Below are 18,457 nucleotides of genomic sequence, written 5' to 3' on the forward strand. Positions count from 1 at the left end.
CCGAGCGCGCTGGCCAATTGCGCCACAGAGACAAACAGCCCGCTCAATAAAATATTTGCGACTCGACAAGCCGCAATATCTTTTTTTTTAAAGCGAGCCAGCAACATTCGAAAAATCAGCCCCTGTCCAATCAACTGTGTTTAATGGAGAGCGAGGGCATCATTCTTTCTACCTTTGAGCTAAATCCCCTGTACCAATGTAGCTATTAAAAAAACTGGAAGTCTTTCAATCAATCGACTCTCGCCAATTTATTGCGCACTCAATATACTGCAGTTAATCTGGATATTGAGGAAAAATTGCAAGATAATGTTATTTGACATAATGCCAATGTATTTGCTTACTTTTTCAAGCACACTTGGCAATTGAACCTCGTTCAGCAGTGCCTTTCATCAGATAGTAAAGCGAGCAGATTTTCCATTGTAAAAAAACTAGTATGTTCTCTCACCATTAGCGACTCTGGTGGGACTCAAACCCACAACCTTTGAATGCCCTTGCAAATTATGCCTAGAAGTCCAATGCACTATCCATTGCGCCACAGAGCCCATACATCCTTCCATGATGCTCATTTCCACAAACGCAAAACACGGTTTTCATCCAAAATGGGTCCACATCAGTCATTCCTTGCCAACAAACTGAGAATCAAAAAGTGAAAAGACTGCAGTTAATCTGTGTGTGCAGGGATACTTTTCCATCTTATTCCAATTCATAACAGCAGCGCATTTTCTGTCGTTGTAAATAATTTGCACACTTGAATGGACAACTGAGTAGTAGTAGGTTTGAGATGGGCCGGTAATTATTTAGCACTGTGGCATCAAGACTGCTCTTCTTTAAGACAGGCTTAATGACTGCAGTTTTAAGGATCTTGGGAAAATTCCAGATCCAAGCAACATGTTGACTTTTTGATTGATTGGAGCCAACAGACTGCTCACCATAGACTTTAAAAATTTAGTAGGCAATGCATAAAGGCAGCATGTAGTGGAACTCAGACTTGTGGTGATCTCTTGGAAAGTTTTGTCAGCCACAAATGCAAAATGGGTTAACTCCAGTTGTCTAGCTGGCTGCGTGCTTGTTATCTGCAAATAATGGTATTTTTAATGTTCTGAACTGAGTCTTGCAAAGAAGACTGCAAACTCATTGCACCTGGAGAAATACAGAAACCATCAAAGTAACATTTACCACACTGTAATTTGAAATATTAACCCGCTTTGTCATTAGCAGGTCCAGAGTGTGCCCTTTGCCCTTGGTGGGGCCACTCAGGTGCTGAGTAAGACCAAAGCTTCTGAGGACAGCGCCAAACTCTTTAGAAGAAGACGAGGTTGAGCGGGACGTGAAGGAAGGAAGGAACAGTCACTCACGTACGGGAAACTCCTACCAAGCAGTGGCCAGCCTATAGCACACTGGGATTCTGTGGTAATTGAACCAAGTTTAGCAGTTCCTTTCATCAGTTAATAACACAAGCAGGCTTTCCTATTTACCAATGTAGATAACAGGGGTTACAACAGTGACTCTGGTGGGTCTCGAACTCACAGCCTTTGAATGCCTTTGCAACTTTTGTCTGATTCCCCTTTTTCACAAAAGCAAAACAGTCATCCAAAAACGGTCTACATCAATCAATCAATCCTTACCATCAAACTGAGAAACAAGGAGTGAAAAGAGTGCATTTACTCTGTTTATTCAGGGATACTTTTCAATCTCTAATTAAAAAATGTAAAAGAGCTCTTTCGGGTGATAAGTTTTTCTGTACATGTAAACAACTGATTTGCTTGAAAGGCTATCATGAAGGCACTTTGACCATCTAAGCCACAGCTCCTCTTACAAGCTACTCTAACCTGTTTCAGCTAGATATTCAGTGACCAATATTACCTCATAGATTTTGCCTGCTATACCTCTTCCAATCGTCCCTGGGTGGGCTCGAACCACCAACCTCCCGGTTAACAGCCGAGCGCGCTGGCCAATTGCGCCACAGAGACAAACAGCCCGCTCAATAAAATATTTGTGACTCGACAAGCCGCAATATCTTTTTTTTTAAAGCGAGCCAGCAACATTCGAAAGTTCAGCCCCTGTCCAATCAACTGTGTTTAATGGAGAGCAAGTGCATCAGTCTTTCTACCTTTGAGCTAAATCCCCTGTACCAATGTAGCTATTAAAAAAACTGGAAGTCTTTCAATCAATCGACTCTCGCCAATTTATTGCGCACTCAATATACTGCAGTTAATCTGGATATTGAGGAAAAATTGCAAGATAATGTTATTTGACATAATGCCGATGTATTTGCTTACTTTTTCAAGCACACTTGGCAATTGAACCTCGTTCAGCAGTGCCTTTCATCAGATAGTAAAGCGAGCAGATTTTCCATTGTAAAAAAACTAGTATGTTCTCTCACCATTAGCGACTCTGGTGGGACTCGAACCCAAGACCTTTGAATGCCCTTGCAAATTATGCCAAGAAGTCCAATGCACTATCCATTGCGCCACAGAGCCCATACATCCTTCCATGATGCTCATTTCCACAAACGCAAAACACGGTTTTCATCCAAAATGGGCCCACATCAGTCATTCCTTGCCAACAAACTGAGAATCAAAAAGTGAAAAGAGTGCAGTTAATCTGTGTGTGCAGGGATACTTTTCCATCTTATTCCAATTTGTAACAGCAGCGCATTTTCTGTCGTTGTAAATAATTTGCATGCTTGAATGGACAACTGAGTAGTAGTAGGTTTGAGATGGGCCGGTAATTATTTAGCACTGTGGTATCAAGACTGCTCTTCTTTAAGAGAGGCTTAATGACTGCAGTTTTAAGGATCTTGGGAAAATTCCAGATCCAAGCAACATGTTGACTTTTTGATTGATTGGAGCCAACAGACTGCTCACCATAGACTTTAAAAATCTAGTAGGCAATGCATAAAGGCAGCATGTAGTGGAACTCAGACTTGTGGTGATCTCTTGGAAAGTTTTGTCAGCCACAAATGCAAAATGGGTTAACTCCAGTTGTCTAGCTGGCTGCGTGCTTGTTATCTGCAAATAATGGTATTTTTAATGTTCTGAACTGAGTCTTGCAAAGAAGACTGCAAACTCATTGCACCTGGAGAAATACAGAAACCATCAAAGTAACATTTACCACACTGTAATTTGAAATATTAACCCGCTTTGTCATTAGCAGGTCCAGAGTGTGCCCTTTGCCCTTGGTGGGACCACTCAGGTGCTGAGTAAGACCAAAGCTTCTGAGGACAGCGCCAAACTCTTTAGAAGAAGACGAGGTTGAGCGGGACGTGAAGGAAGGAAGGAACAGTCACTCACGTACGGGAAACTCCTACCAAGCAGTGGCCAGCCTATAGCACACTGGGATTCTGTGGTAATTGAACCAAGTTTAGCAGTTCCTTTCATCAGTTAATAACACAAGCAGGCTTTCCTATTTACCAATGTAGATAACAGGGGTTACAACAGTGACTCTGGTGGGTCTCGAACTCACAGCCTTTGAATGCCTTTGCAACTTTTGTCTGATTCCCCTTTTTCACAAAAGCAAAACAGTCATCCAAAAACGGTCTACATCAATCAATCAATCCTTACCATCAAACTGAGAAACAAGGAGTGAAAAGAGTGCATTTACTCTGTTTATTCAGGGATACTTTTCAATCTCTAATTAAAAAATGTAAAAGAGCTCTTTCGGGTGATACGTTTTTCTGTACATGTAAACAAATGATTTGCTTGAAAGGCTATCATGAAGGCACTGCTGAGATTTGAACCCAGGATCTCCTGTTTACTAGACAGGCACTTTGACCATCTAAGCGCCTCTTAAATGCTACTCTAACCTGTTTCAGCTAGATATTCAGTGACCAATATTACCTCGTAGATTTTGCCTGCTATACCTCTTCCAATGGTCCCTGGGTGGGCTCGAACCACCAACCTCCTGGTTAACAGCCGAGCGCGCTGGCCAATTGCGCCACAGAGACAAACAGCCCGCTAAATAAAATATTTGCGACTCGACAAGCCGCAATATCTTTTTTTTTAAAGCGAGCCAGCAACATTCGAAAGTTCAGCCCCTGTCCAATCAACTGTGTTTAATGGAGAGGGAGGGCATCAATCTTTCTACCTTTGAGCTAAATCCCCTGTACCAATGTAGCTATAAAAAAACTGGAAGTCTTTCAATCAATCGACTCTCGCCAATTTATTGCGCACTCAATATACTGCAGTTAATCTGGATATTGAGGAAAAATCGCAAGATAATGTTATTTGACATAATGCCAATGTATTTGCTTACTTTTTCAAGCACACTTGGCAATTGAACCTCGTTCAGCAGTGTCTTTCATCAGATGGTAAAGCGAGCAGATTTTCCATTGTAAAAAACTAATATGTTCTCTCACCATTAGCGACTCTGGTGGGTTTCACGATTCAGGGACTTACGCATAGTCTAATCAAACAAACAATAGTCAATAACTCTTTCGTGTAGTTTATTTATCAAATGGGCAATCAAAAAGGGCACCGGAGCAGAAATGCGCACAGGTAAATCACAGGTGATGTTATATCAGATTTAACAACAGATTTCATGCAGATAATGTTAAACCAGGGTTTTGCCTTTGATAATCAAACGTGTCTGTGCTAATCTATATCAAAAAGAGGGAAAGTGAGAAGCTAAGGGAGGAGGAACAGCTGAGTTCTACCCAAATCACGCCACAAAAGAACCGCACACTGAACTCGGCTTACGATTTTGTAGAACTCGGTCCGGCTGGTCCTTGTCCGCGGACGAGATCCGTGGCGAGGCAGGGGCGTGGAGCGGTGTGGCGGGCGAAGGCAGTGGCGTGCCGCGATGTCCGTGACGCGGGGCGGCAGCGGTGGCGCGAGACGGCGCGTAGAGCGGTGTGGCGGGCGAAGGCAGTGGCGTGCCGAGATGTCCGTGACGCGGGGCGGCAGCGGTGGCGCGAGGTGGCGCGTGGCGATGTCCGGGAGTTCCTTTGCGGTAGAACGCTTTAGCGGCGTGTTAGCTCCTCACGCGGCCTTTACTCAGATGAGAACGTAGCGCTGATCCACGTAAACGGCGTAGATTACTTCAAAAATAGGAGAAGCGAAGTAGAAAAGAAAGTCTCTGTCCGGTTTAGCGCTTAAGCTTAGTTCCAGGTGTTTCCAGGTGTTTTCAGAGTTCAGGGGGGCAATGAGGCTGGCCTAGTCTTGTCGACCCACGTGGCGGACGCTTTGTTGAGACAAAGGAAAAGTAAACAGGCTCGTCCGTGGAGACGGCTTCAAAGAGATAGACAAAGGCTTGAACAAAAAAAAAAAGAAGAAGAGAGCAAGAAGAGAAGAGAGGAGAAGAGAGCGTTCCAAGCTCGGAGCGTCTTTTTGTCACCTAGCGCCGCAGGGCACGCTGGGAGCGAAAGGGGCGGGCGCTACTGCGACGACACTTTAAACACTTTTGGCAGTTTGTGCACATTATTTCTTGAGGTAGATACATTTTACATCTTCTTTCACCTGTGATGGGCACTCGAGTTAAAGCATTGGGAATATAAAACCTTAAACAGTGGAAAAATACGTAACACAAGGTGAAACATGCGGTGTACGGAGTTGATTCGGACAAACATTCATGGCATAATCACATAAAACATAGTTTTCATCGGGGCGTCCTCCTGTAAGACTGTGGGGGAGAAGGTCTGTTATCGCCAAAGTCACAGCGGCTCCCTGCGGTGAGGGAGAGAGGGAGAAAGAAAACCCCCCAATGTTCAAAGAGAGATTTTCTGTTATCTGGCCGTGGAATGTCCATCTCCATTCCCCTACACTTGCAATGAGTTCAAATATAGGACAAACCGATTGTCAGGAGTGGGATTAGAACCCATTCCTCCACTTGTAGACCAAATTAGCTTACGCTTAGGTAGGAGTTTACCTTGACCCTGACACCTTGGACATTTCAGCGATGCTGACATTGAGCTCCCTTATCTCAAAGATAACGTTCCAAAAATCAGTACAAAGTAAATGCTTTGGCAACCTTACACTAGATGAAGTCTTTCCAATTATGTACAGTCCATATAAAGAGATGACTTTAACAGGTGATGAGAATTGAGTGAAATAGTTGAAATCTCATTGTTACAGAGGGTTTAATAATTCTTCTTTCGGTTCCAACAGAAGAAAATTTATGACCAAGATTTCACGGGTTGTAAAGGCAAGCAGTCCATAAAGCTTAAAATCAACTCCGCCCAACGTGGGGCTCGAACCCACGACCCTGAGATTAAGAGTTTTATATTCCCAATGCTTTAACTCGAGTGCCCATCACAGGTGAAAGAAGATGTAAAATGTATCTACGCTCCCAGCGTGCCCTGGTGACAAAAAGACGCTCCGAGCTTGGAACGCTCTCTTCTCCTCTCTTCTCTTCTTGCTCTCTTCTTCTTTTTTTTTTGTTCAAGCCTTTGTCTATCTCTTTGAAGCCGTCTCCACGGACGAGCCTGTTTACTTTTCCTTTGTCTCAACAAAGCGTCCGCCACGTGGGTCGACAAGACTAGGCCAGCCTCATCGCCCCCCTGAACTCTGAAAACACCTGGAAACACCTGGAACTAAGCTTAAGCGCTAAACCGGACAGAGACTTTCTTTTCTACTTCGCTTCTCCTATTTTTGAAGTAATCTACGCCGTTTACGTGGATCAGCGCTACGTTCTCATCTGAGTAAAGGCCGCGTGAGGAGCTAACACGCCGCTAAAGCGTTCTACCGCAAAGGAACTCCCGGACATCGCCACGCGCCACCTCGCGCCACCGCTGCCGCCCCGCGTCACGGACATCTCGGCACGCCACTGCCTTCGCCCGCCACACCGCTCTACGCGCCGTCTCGCGCCACCGCTGCCGCCCCGCGTCACGGATATCGCGGCACGCCACTGCCTTCGCCCGCCACACCGCTCCACGCCGCTGCCTCGCCACGGATCTCGTCCGCGGACAAGGACCAGCCGGACCGAGTTCTACAAAATCGTAAGCCGACTTCAGTGTGCGGTTCTTTTGTGGCGTGATTTGGGTAGAACTCAGCTGTTCCTCCTCCCTTAGCTTCTCACTTTCCCTCTTTTTGATATAGATTATTATAGACACGTTTGATTATCAAAGGCAAAACCCTGGTTTAACATTATCTGCATGAAATCTGCTGTTAAATCTGATATAACATCACCTGTGATTTACCTGTGCGCATTTCTGCTCCGGTGCCCTTTTTGATTGCCCTTTTGATAAATAAACTACACGAAAGAGTTATTGACTATTGTTTGTTTGATTAGACTATGCGTAAGTCCCTGAATCGTGAAACACCCTTCAGACCTTTTAACGAGCGCGATTAAGGACCGTATCTTAGCTTTTTGGGTTTTACCCTGGTGCCCCGTCTTGTCTCGTTTCTGCTAAGAAATCTTCCTTAATCGTAAACTGAATACCTGTAGTTTGAGACCCTACACAAGGATGTGAATAGCCTGTTGGCTCCTGCTTCACTAAAGGTTCTATATCCATTCACTACACAGCTTTCTTGGATGCACTACTGCTGTTACGGCTCTCGACTGACATCTCAATTGCAATAGACTTTAAAAAGAAGCATTAGCTTGATGTGGACTTTTAAAGGACGCAGTAGTTTGATGTGACAACAACCACATCAAACTCCTTTAAAAAGAGACAGCAGTTTGATGTGTTTTTTTACCAAAGTATAGGTACGGTCATTTGTGCTACTGTAATAACGGATCTGATTCTGTATACTCACAGTTCACACAAATAAAGTGTCAGGATGGCCGAGCGGTCTAAGGCGCCAGACTCAAGGTAAACTCCTTCCTCGCCACAGGGGATTCTGTTCTCTGAATGGCGGCGTGGGTTCAAATCCCACTCCTGACAAAAAAATAATATTTCCTTTGGAAAGGAAGCCATTTTTACATCCTAAATTACAAGCACATATGTGTGACAATGGACTGAAAACTTGTCGTATTGGCTTAAGATTTCAAATGAAGTGTTACTTCCGATGATGAATTGTGATGGCCAATCTACTACGTAGATGCTGTACTGTCAAAGCATTGAGTACATTCAAAGTGAACTGTATCATATGTCTTATACTGTAATTGTGACCACTCACTGAGAAATTAAAGTGATTAATTTACCAGACTTAGAACTGAAAAATTCTGGGTTTTCTGAAAGAGCTCTTTTACATTTTTTAATTAGAGATTGAAAAGTATCCCTGAATAAACAGAGTAAATGCACTCTTTTCACTCCTTGTTTCTCAGTTTGATGGTAAGGATTGATTGATTGATGTAGACCGTTTTTGGATGACTGTTTTGCTTTTGTGAAAAAGGGGAATCAGACAAAAGTTGCAAAGGCATTCAAAGGCTGTGAGTTCGAGACCCACCAGAGTCACTGTTGTAACCCCTGTTATCTAAATTGGTAAATAGGAAAGCCTGCTTGTGTTATTAACTGATGAAAGGAACTGCTAAACTTGGTTCAATTACCACAGAATCCCAGTGTGCTATAGGCTGGCCACTGCTTGGTAGGAGTTTCCCGTACGTGAGTGACTGTTCCTTCCTTCCTTCACGTCCCGCTCAACCTCGTCTTCTTCTAAAGAGTTTGGCGCTGTCCTCAGAAGCTTTGGTCTTACTCAGCACCTGAGTGGTCCCACCAAGGGCAAAGGGCACACTCTGGACCTGCTAATGACAAAGCGGGTTAATATTTCAAATTACAGTGTGGTAAATGTTACTTTGATGGTTTCTGTATTTCTCCAGGTGCAATGAGTTTGCAGTCTTCTTTGCAAGACTCAGTTCAGAACATTAAAAATACCATTATTTGCAGATAACAAGCACGCAGCCAGCTAGACAACTGGAGTTAACCCATTTTGCATTTGTGGCTGACAAAACTTTCCAAGAGATCACCACAAGTCTGAGTTCCACTACATGCTGCCTTTATGCATTGCCTACTAGATTTTTAAAGTCTATGGTGAGCAGTCTGTTGGCTCCAATCAATCAAAAAGTCAACATGTTGCTTGGATCTGGAATTTTCCCAAGATCCTTAAAACTGCAGTCATTAAGCCTCTCTTAAAGAAGAGCAGTCTTGATACCACAGTGCTAAATAATTACCGGCCCATCTCAAACCTACTACTACTCAGTTGTCCATTCAAGCATGCAAATTATTTACAACGACAGAAAATGCGCTGCTGTTACAAATTGGAATAAGATGGAAAAGTATCCCTGCACACACAGATTAACTGCACTCTTTTCACTTTTTGATTCTCAGTTTGTTGGCAAGGAATGACTGATGTGGACCCATTTTGGATGAAAACCGTGTTTTGCGTTTGTGGAAATGAGCATCATGGAAGGATGTATGGGCTCTGTGGTGCAATGGATAACGCATTGGACTTCTAGGCATAATTTGCAAGGGCATTCAAAGGTTGTGGGTTCGAGTCCCACCAGAGTCGCTAATGGTGAGAGAACATACTAGTTTTTTTACAATGGAAAATCTGCTCGCTTTACTATCTGATGAAAGGCACTGCTGAACGAGGTTCAATTGCCAAGTGTGCTTGAAAAAGTAAGCAAATACATTGGCATTGTGTCAAATAACATTATCTTGCAATTTTCCCTCAATATCCAGATTAACTGCAGGATATTGAGTGCGCAATAAATTGGCGAGAGTCGATTGATTGAAAGACTTCCAGTTTTTTTATAGCTACATTGGTACAGGGGATTTAGCTCAAAGGTAGAAAGATTGATGCCCTCACTCTCCATTAAACACAGTTGATTGGACAGGGGCTGAACTTTCGAATGTTGCTGGCTCTCTTTAAAAAAAAAGATATTGCGGCTTGTCGACTCGCAAATATTTTATTGAGCGGGCTGTTTGTCTCTGTGGCGCAATTGGCCAGCGCGCTCGGCTGTTAACCGGGAGGTTGGTGGTTCGAGCCCACCCAGGGACGATTGGAAGAGGTATAGCAGGCAAAATCTATGAGGTAATATTGGTCACTGAATATCTAGCTGAAACAGGTTGGAGTAGCTTTAAGAGGCGCTGTGGCTTAGATGGTCAAAGTGCCTGTCTAGTAAACAGGAGATCCTGGGTTCAAATCCCAACAGTGCCTTCATGATAGCCTTTCAAGCAGATCAGTTGTTTACATGTACAGAAAACTTATCACTGAAAGAGCTCTTTTACATTTTTTAATTAGAGATTGAAAAGTATCCCTGAATAAACAGAGTAAATGCACTCTTTTCACTCCTTGTTTCTCAGTTTGATGGTAAGGATTGATTGATTGATTGATGTAGACCGTTTTTGGATGACTGTTTTGCTTTTGTGAAAAAGGGGAATCAGACAAAAGTTGCAAAGGCATTCAAAGGCTGTGAGTTCGAGACCCACCAGAGTCACTGCTGTAACCCCTGTTATCTACATTGGTAAATAGGAAAGCCTGCTTGTGTTATTAACTGATGAAAGGAACTGCTAAATTTGGTTCAATTACCACAGAATCCCAGTGTGCTATAGGCTGGCCACTGCTTGGTAGGAGTTTCCCGTACGTGAGTGACTGTTCCTTCCTTCCTTCACGTCCCGCTCAACCTCGTCTTCTTCTAAAGAGTTTGGCGCTGTCCTCAGAAGCTTTGGTCTTACTCAGCACCTGAGTGGCCCCACCAAGGGCAAAGGGCACACTCTGGACCTGCTAATGACAAAGCGGGTTAATATTTCAAATTACAGTGCGGTAAATGTTACTTTGATGGTTTCTGTATTTCTCCAGGTGCAATGAGTTTGCAGTCTTCTTTGCAAGACTCAGTTCAGAACATTAAAAATACCATTATTTGCAGATAACAAGCACGCAGCCAGCTAGACAACTGGAGTTAACCCATTTTGCATTTGTGGCTGACAAAACTTTCCAAGAGATCACCACAAGTCTGAGTTCCACTACATGCTGCCTTTATGCATTGCCTACTAGATTTTTAAAGTCTATGGTGAGCAGTCTGTTGGCTCCAATCAATCAAAAAGTCAACATGTTGCTTGGATCTGGAATTTTCCCAAGATCCTTAAAACTGCAGTCATTAAGCCTGTCTTAAAGAAGAGCAGTCTTGATGCCACAGTGCTAAATAATTACCGGCCCATCTCAAACCTATTACTACTCAGTTGTCCATTCAAGCATGCAAATTATTTACAACGACAGAAAATGCGCTGCTGTTACAAATTGGAATAAGATGGAAAAGTATCCCTGCACACACAGATTAACTGCACTCTTTTCACTTTTTGATTCTCAGTTTGTTGGCAAGGAATGACTGATGTGGACCCATTTTGGATGAAAACTGTGTTTTGCGTTTGTGGAAATGAGCATCATGGAAGGATGTATGGGCTCTGTGGCGCAATGGATAACGCATTGGACTTCTAGGCATAATTTGCAAGGGCATTCAAAGGTTGTGGGTTCGAGTCCCACCAGAGTCGCTAATGGTGAGAGAACATACTAGTTTTTTTACAATGGAAAATCTGCTCGCTTTACTATCTGATGAAAGGCACTGCTGAACGAGGTTCAATTGCCAAGTGTGCTTGAAAAAGTAAGCAAATACATCGGCATTATGTCAAATAACATTATCTTGCAATTTTCCCTCAATATCCAGATTAACTGCAGGATATTGAGTGCGCAATAAATTGGCGAGAGTCGATTGATTGAAAGACTTCCAGTTTTTTTATAGCTACATTGGTACAGGGGATTTAGCTCAAAGGTAGAAAGATTGATGCCCTCGCTCTCCATTAAACACAGTTGATTGGACAGGGGCTGAACTTTCGAATGTTGCTGGCTCTCTTTAAAAAAAAAGATATTGCGGCTTGTCGACTCGCAAATATTTTATTGAGCGGGCTGTTTGTCTCTGTGGCGCAATTGGCCAGCGCGCTCGGCTGTTAACCGGGAGGTTGGTGGTTCGAGCCCACCCAGGGACGATTGGAAGAGGTATAGCAGGCAAAATTTATGAGGTAATATTGGTCACTGAATATCTAGCTGAAACAGGTTGGAGTCGCTTTTAAGAGGCGCTGTGGCTTAGATGGTCAAAGTGCCTGTCTAGTAAACAGGAGATCCTGGGTTCAAATCCCAGCAGTGCCTTCATGACAGCCTTTCAAGCAAATCAGTTGTTTACATGTACAGAAAAACTTATCACTGAAAGAGCTCTTTTACATTTTTTAATTAGAGATTGAAAAGTATCCCTGAATAAACAGAGTAAATGCACTCTTTTCACTCCTTGTTTCTCAGTTTGATGGTAAGGATTGATTGATTGATGTAGACCGTTTTTGGATGACTGTTTTGCTTTTGTGAAAAAGGGGAATCAGACAAAAGTTGCAAAGGCATTCAAAGGCTGTGAGTTCGAGACCCACCAGAGTCACTGTTGTAACCCCTGTTATCTACATTGGTAAATAGGAAAGCCTGCTTGTGTTATTAACTGATGAAAGGAACTGCTAAATTTGGTTCAAATACCACAGAATCCCAGTGTGCTATAGGCTGGCCACTGCTTGGTAGGAGTTTCCCGTACGTGAGTGACTGTTCCCTCCTTCCTTCACGTCCCGCTCAACCTCGTCTTCTTCTAAAGAGTTTGGCGCTGTCCTCAGAAGCTTTGGTCTTACTCAGCACCTGAGTGGCCCCACCAAGGGCAAAGGGCACACTCTGGACCTGCTAATGACAAAGCGGGTTAATATTTCAAATTACAGTGTGGTAAATGTTACTTTGATGGTTTCTGTATTTCTCCAGGTGCAATGAGTTTGCAGTCTTCTTTGCAAGACTCAGTTCAGAACATTAAAAATACCATTATTTGCAGATAACAAGCACGCAGCCAGCTAGACAACTGGAGTTAACCCATTTTGCATTTGTGGCTGACAAAACTTTCCAAGAGATCACCACAAGTCTGAGTTCCACTACATGCTGCCTTTATGCATTGCCTACTAGATTTTTAAAGTCTATGGTGAGCAGTCTGTTGGCTCCAATCAATCAAAAAGTCAACATGTTGCTTGGATCTGGAATTTTCCCAAGATCCTGTTACGGCAGTTTCCTGTAAACAATGATCAAGTAAAGAGTAACCAGGCAATAACTTGAAGCAGAAACAGAGTCTCTCGGTCTCTCTCAAAAGGTGGAAGTTTATTCACGTGCACAGTGGATAAACACCCTCACTTTCCCTAAGACAAGTTCGTTCTGTCCCTACCTAACTTTACAAGTTACAAAGTACACCTTTTATAGGTGGTAACAAACATAACATAATCACAACCCAAATCAGCTCAAAAAGAGATAGACCAGACTATCACGTCCGTGACGGTTCAGCTCTCTCTTCAGAGGTTTAATCAAAGACCATTTCCACACTGAATCCGGTCCTGACGCATTAATTGATGATTAAGAGGCGCCGGACAGTAGTTATTCAGTATAATCAGGACCTCATATTCTTATCCCATCTGCACACAGGAGAACAACAAAGATATTAATTCCGTGACATGTCATGGCCTAAAACAACATTAGAATGACATGACATGACCCATTTTCTGCCATTACAATCCTTAAAACTGCAGTCATTAAGCCTGTCTTAAAGAAGAGCAGTCTTGATGCCACAGTGCTAAATAATTACCGGCCCATCTCAAACCTACTACTACTCAGTTGTCCATTCAAGCATGCAAATCATTTACAACGACAGAAAATGCGCTGCTGTTACAAATTGGAATAAGATGGAAAAGTATCCCTGCACACACAGATTAACTGCACTCTTTTCACTTTTTGATTCTCAGTTTGTTGGCAAGGAATGACTGATGTGGACCTATTTTGGATGAAAACCGTGTTTTGCGTTTGTGGAAATGAGCATCATGGTAGGATGTATGGGCTCTGTGGCGCAATGGATAGCGCATTGGACTTCTAGGCATAATTTGTAAGGGCATTCAAAGGTTGTGGGTTCCAGTCCCACCAGAGTCGCTAATGGTGAGAGAACATACTACTTTTTTTACAATGGAAAATCTGCTCGCTTTACTATCTGATGAAAGGCACTGCTGAACGAGGTTCAATTGCCAAGTGTGCTTGAAAAAGTAAGCAAATACATCGGCATTATGTCAAATAACATTATCTTGCAATTTTTCCTCAATATCCAGATTAACTGCAGGATATTGAGTGCGCAATAAATTGGCGAGAGTCGATTGATTGAAAGACTTCCAGTTTTTTTATAGCTACATTGGTACAGGGGATTTAGCTCAAAGGTAGAAAGATTGATGCCCTCGCTCTCCATTAAACACAGTTGATTGGACAGGGGCTGAACTTTCGAATGTTGCTGGCTCTCTTTAAAAAAAAAGATATTGCGGCTTGTCGACTCGCAAATATTTTATTGAGCGGGCTGTTTGTCTCTGTGGCGCAATTGGCCAGCGCGCTCGGCTGTTAACCGGGAGGTTGGTCGTTCGAGCCCACCCAGGGACGATTGGAAGAGGTATAGCAGGCAAAATCTATGAGGTAATATTGGTCACTGAATATCTAGCTGAAACAGGTTGGAGTAGCTTCTAACCCTTTAAGCCCCAAAGTCTCAGAAATGCAACTTTACCGTACAAGGAAATTAATGAAATAATAGTAGAAAATGAATCACTTCAGTCATTGGTCGGTTCGGTGCAACTTCCCTTTATTAGCCAGGTATGATCCAGGGCAGATCCGGTAAGGAAAAAAATGGCTGGAGGAAGTACACGTGGCATGCAATTTACAGCAGATTCTGACTCTGAAGGGTATTATCTCCCCGAGAGTGACGATGGATTTCCAAGTGGAGATGAAGGGACTTCGAAACAACGGACAGGTGCAAAGGACAGACGGAGGCGAGGAACCAGTGGAACCAGTGGCTGCAGTAAAACTTGCCCGGTGGATGAGAGCTGGGACATGCTGAGAGAGGTCGAGGTATTTGAGGCATGGATCAAACCTTTTGAAGACCCAGTTGGCTACACAGGAGAGATGGATCTGACGGATGCTAATCCATTTGATATTCTGTCACTCTTTCTGACCGATCAGTTTTGGACTTTCATTACTGATGAAACAAATAGATATGCACATCAGTGTATGGCACCTATGATTCTGAAGCCACATTCAAGATTTCTTGAGTGGTATGATGTATCAGTCACCGAAATGAAAGCTTTCTTCGCTTTGCATCTCTCCATGGGCCTTGTTGAGAAACCTGAAATCGAGGATTACTGGGGAACATTTTGGCTTACACAAACGCCTGGATTTGGAAATGTAATGTCAAGAAACAGATTTGAAATCATTCTTTCGTTCTTTCATTTTGTCAACAATAATGATTATGTGAGAACAGGCGAGCCCGGGCACGATAAACTGTTCAAAGTCCGCCCAATAATAGATTTGATTATTCCCAAATTTGCAGCAGTTTACAGTCCAATCAAGGAGCTTTCTTTAGATGAAATGACAATAGCTTTCAAGGGGAGATCTTCACTAAAATGTTACTCTCCGAATAAACCTGACAAATATGGCTATAGAGTGTATGCCCTGAGTGAAAGCTGTTCAGGGTATGTTTTGCGCTGGTCAATGCACACTGGACAGTACAAAAATAATGCAAGCAACATCAGTGCAACACACGCAGTTGTCCGTGAGTTGGTTTCTCCCTTTACGGGCAAAGGACACGAGATTTACATGGACAGTTACTATACCTCGCCTGTAATTGCAAATGAATTAGCAGATTTGGAAACTGGACTGTGTGGGACGGTAAGGATTACCAGGTTGGGGATGCCAAAATGCCTTGGTAAAAGTGTCTTACAGCTGAAAAAAGGAGATGACCCAGTTTTTTGCAGAAAGGGAAAACTCCTGGCTTGTGCTTGGCACGATACTAAACGTCTCACCATGTTGTCCACAGTCCATGGAAATGATTGTGTTCAGAGGAGGATCCGATCCAAGACAGATGACACTGGCTTCCGTGACATCAAAAGACCTGTATGTGTCGACCAGTACAACGCCTACATGGGTGGAGTGGACACTGCTGACCAGAGGATGAAGACATACCTCTTTCCACACAGGTCCCGGAAATGGTATCATCGCATATTCAATGCCATTATAAGCATAAGTATTGTCAACTCACACATCATATACACCAAATCCACTCCAGGCCCACACAAACCTTTAAAGGTTTACATTCAGAACATTATTGATGCATTACTGGCTGATCACTCCAAAAAACAAGAAAGGCGCTCAAGACCGGAAAGTGAAATGCCACAGAGACTCACAGAGCGTCATTGGCTTTGTCAAGCAGAGGGACGTCCAGACTGCGCCGTGTGCTCTGACCGCTCTCGTACCAAAGGCAGGCGGCAAACAAAGTACAGGTGCCGTCAGTGTGGCGTTGGCCTCTGTGCGGTTCCATGCAACGAGAGATACCATACGCTAAAAAACTTTAAATGCTGTCATTTGGATATGTAAAAGTGCAGGGTACCTTGACCCTGGATGGACATCTTTTCTGTGATGGCTCTCTCCTTTCTTCACTGCTTTCTCCACAACCTGCCTGGCACCAATGATGGATGTATAAGTTGGAAAAATAAAAAAAAATGAAAAAAATACATAATAAAAACCGTGTTTGTCATCATTTGGTCAGAACTTGTAATCAGGGCCCGAGTTTGAAGATGTGAGCAAAAGGGGTGAAAATGGGTTAAAATGTGAAAAAACACCAAAATGAGCAAAATGAAATAATCCCCCATCATCAGTGCACAGTTTGCCCCCAGAAAAGCACTCCCCTGGGGCCTGGAGGTGATCTGACCACCAGAATATAGTACCATATACCCCTGCTGGACTTAGAAAAAAAACCGAGCTTCCAGCCAATAGTACACTATACCCGAGGGACTCTGTCGTTTTTCGGCAATAGTACACTATACCCGAGGGACTCTGTCGTTTTTCGGCAATAGTACACTATACCCGAGGGACTCTGTCGTTTTTCGGCAATAGTACACTATACCCGAGGGACTCTGTCGTTTTTCGGCAATAGTACACTATACCCGAGGGACTCTGTAGTTTTTCCGGGCCGTAGTATGAAGTTGTGAGCAAAAGGGGTGAAAATGGGTTAAAATGTGAAAAAACACCAAAATGAGCAAAATGAAATAATCCCCCATCATCAGTGCACTGTTTGCCCCCAGAAAAGCACTCCCCTGGGGCAGGGAGGTGATCTGACCATCAGAGTATAGCACCATATGCCCCTGAGGGACTTAGAGTAAAAACCGAAATAGTACACTATACCTGAAAAGACTCTGTCATTTTTCGGCAATAGTACACTATACCCGAGCGACTCTGTCGTTTTTCCGGGCCGTAGTATGAAGTTGTGAGCAAAAGGGTGAAAATGGGTTAAAATGTGAAAAAACACCAAAATGAGCAAAATGAAATAATCCCCCATCATCAGTGCACTGTTTGCCCCCAGAAAAGCACTCCCCTGGGGCCTGGAGGTGATCTGACCATCATAGTATAGCACCATATGCCCCTGAGGGACTTAGAGTAAAAACCGAAATAGTACACTATACCTGAAAAGACTCTGTCATTTTTCGGCAATAGTACACTATACCCGAGCGACTCTGTCGTTTTTCGGCAATAGTACACTATATACCGTTGGACTTAGTCGTTTTTTGGGCTCGTGGGAATAAGCGTTCAGCTCAAGATTCCCGGGCTAAATCACGCTGCTCCCGAGAAATTCTTACGCTGCTCTCAGGCGGAATGTGCAAAATGGTAATGCTGGGAGGGAGGGGCGGGCGGTTTTTGAGAATGACGTTTTTCGCAATCGAAACAGGTACATTTCCTGGTTGTGCGGCTACCGGGCAATGAGCTCGTTTGACGGGCACACGAGAACCGCGATCGATGGGCCCCGTTCTGGTTTTATCCAGCTTCCAAGGCTCCTTCACAGCCGTAATGTCAAGTCATGGTTCGGAGGTGCGGAGGTGAGCGTCGGATCACGGAGGCTCTGAATGGAGCCCCGCGCTCCGCGCTCCTCCGGGCTCTAAGCGCCGCTCAGACCCGGCATGAGAGGGTCTATTTTCGGCTTGATTTTACCAGACTCCCGGGCACTTCCAGAAGCTTCCTGTTTGCTCTGATTGCTCGGGGCAGAGCACGGTGTCACGCTGACCACGGGCTGTACGTGGAGGTGAGAGCTGGTTGTAAGGCGGATCACGGAGGCTCTGAATGGAGCCCCGCGCTCCTCCGGGCTCTAAGCGCCGCTCAGACCCGGCATGAGAGGGTCTATTTTCGGCTTGATTTTACCAGACTCCCGGGCACTTCCAGAAGCTTCCTGTTTGCTCTGATTGCTCGGGGCAGAGCACGGTGTCACGCTGACCACGGGCTGTACGCGGAGGTGAGAGCTGGTTGTAAGGCGGATCACGGAGGCTCTGAATGGAGCCCCGCGCTCCGCGCTCCTCCGGGCTCTAAGCGCCGCTCAGACCCGGCATGAGAGGGTCTATTTTCGGCTTGATTTTACCAGACTCCCGGGCACTTCCAGAAGCTTCCTGTTTGCTCTGATTGCTCGGGGCAGAGCACGGTGTCACGCTGACCACGGGCTGTACGCGGAGGTG

At 44.2% G+C, this 18,457-nt stretch overlaps 10 non-coding genes across 10 annotated transcripts; 8 read left to right on the forward strand and 2 right to left on the reverse strand.

Moving 5' to 3' along the window:
• Positions 1-451: 451 nt before the first annotated feature.
• Positions 452-542, reverse strand: trnar-ucu (transfer RNA arginine (anticodon UCU)). The gene is given in 2 exon segments: positions 452-487; positions 506-542. It is a non-coding gene; the product is annotated as a tRNA-Arg (tRNA).
• Positions 543-1,896: 1,354 nt separating this feature from the next.
• Positions 1,897-1,970, reverse strand: trnan-guu (transfer RNA asparagine (anticodon GUU)). Its single transcript has one exon. It is a non-coding gene; the product is annotated as a tRNA-Asn (tRNA).
• A 5,742-nt stretch (positions 1,971-7,712) lies between these two features.
• On the forward strand, positions 7,713-7,822 carry trnal-caa (transfer RNA leucine (anticodon CAA)). Its single transcript has 2 exons — positions 7,713-7,750; positions 7,784-7,822. It is a non-coding gene; the product is annotated as a tRNA-Leu (tRNA).
• A 1,473-nt stretch (positions 7,823-9,295) lies between these two features.
• On the forward strand, positions 9,296-9,386 carry trnar-ucu (transfer RNA arginine (anticodon UCU)). The gene is given in 2 exon segments: positions 9,296-9,332; positions 9,351-9,386. It is a non-coding gene; the product is annotated as a tRNA-Arg (tRNA).
• A 418-nt stretch (positions 9,387-9,804) lies between these two features.
• trnan-guu (transfer RNA asparagine (anticodon GUU)) lies at positions 9,805-9,878 on the forward strand. Its single transcript has one exon. It is a non-coding gene; the product is annotated as a tRNA-Asn (tRNA).
• An 85-nt stretch (positions 9,879-9,963) lies between these two features.
• Positions 9,964-10,037, forward strand: trnat-agu (transfer RNA threonine (anticodon AGU)). The gene has a single exon. It is a non-coding gene; the product is annotated as a tRNA-Thr (tRNA).
• Positions 10,038-11,277: 1,240 nt separating this feature from the next.
• trnar-ucu (transfer RNA arginine (anticodon UCU)) lies at positions 11,278-11,368 on the forward strand. Its single transcript is given in 2 exon segments — positions 11,278-11,314; positions 11,333-11,368. It is a non-coding gene; the product is annotated as a tRNA-Arg (tRNA).
• A 418-nt stretch (positions 11,369-11,786) lies between these two features.
• Positions 11,787-11,860, forward strand: trnan-guu (transfer RNA asparagine (anticodon GUU)). Its single transcript has one exon. It is a non-coding gene; the product is annotated as a tRNA-Asn (tRNA).
• Positions 11,861-11,946: 86 nt separating this feature from the next.
• Positions 11,947-12,020, forward strand: trnat-agu (transfer RNA threonine (anticodon AGU)). The gene has a single exon. It is a non-coding gene; the product is annotated as a tRNA-Thr (tRNA).
• A 1,748-nt stretch (positions 12,021-13,768) lies between these two features.
• On the forward strand, positions 13,769-13,859 carry trnar-ucu (transfer RNA arginine (anticodon UCU)). The gene is given in 2 exon segments: positions 13,769-13,805; positions 13,824-13,859. It is a non-coding gene; the product is annotated as a tRNA-Arg (tRNA).
• Positions 13,860-18,457: the final 4,598 nt, after the last annotated feature.

The sequence above is a fragment of the Eucyclogobius newberryi genome, unplaced genomic scaffold, assembly GCF_026437365.1.
Source record: "Eucyclogobius newberryi isolate DKJ021-1_F unplaced genomic scaffold, fEucNew1.0.hap1 SCAF_103, whole genome shotgun sequence".
NCBI classification, from domain to species: domain Eukaryota; kingdom Metazoa; phylum Chordata; class Actinopteri; order Gobiiformes; family Gobiidae; genus Eucyclogobius; species Eucyclogobius newberryi.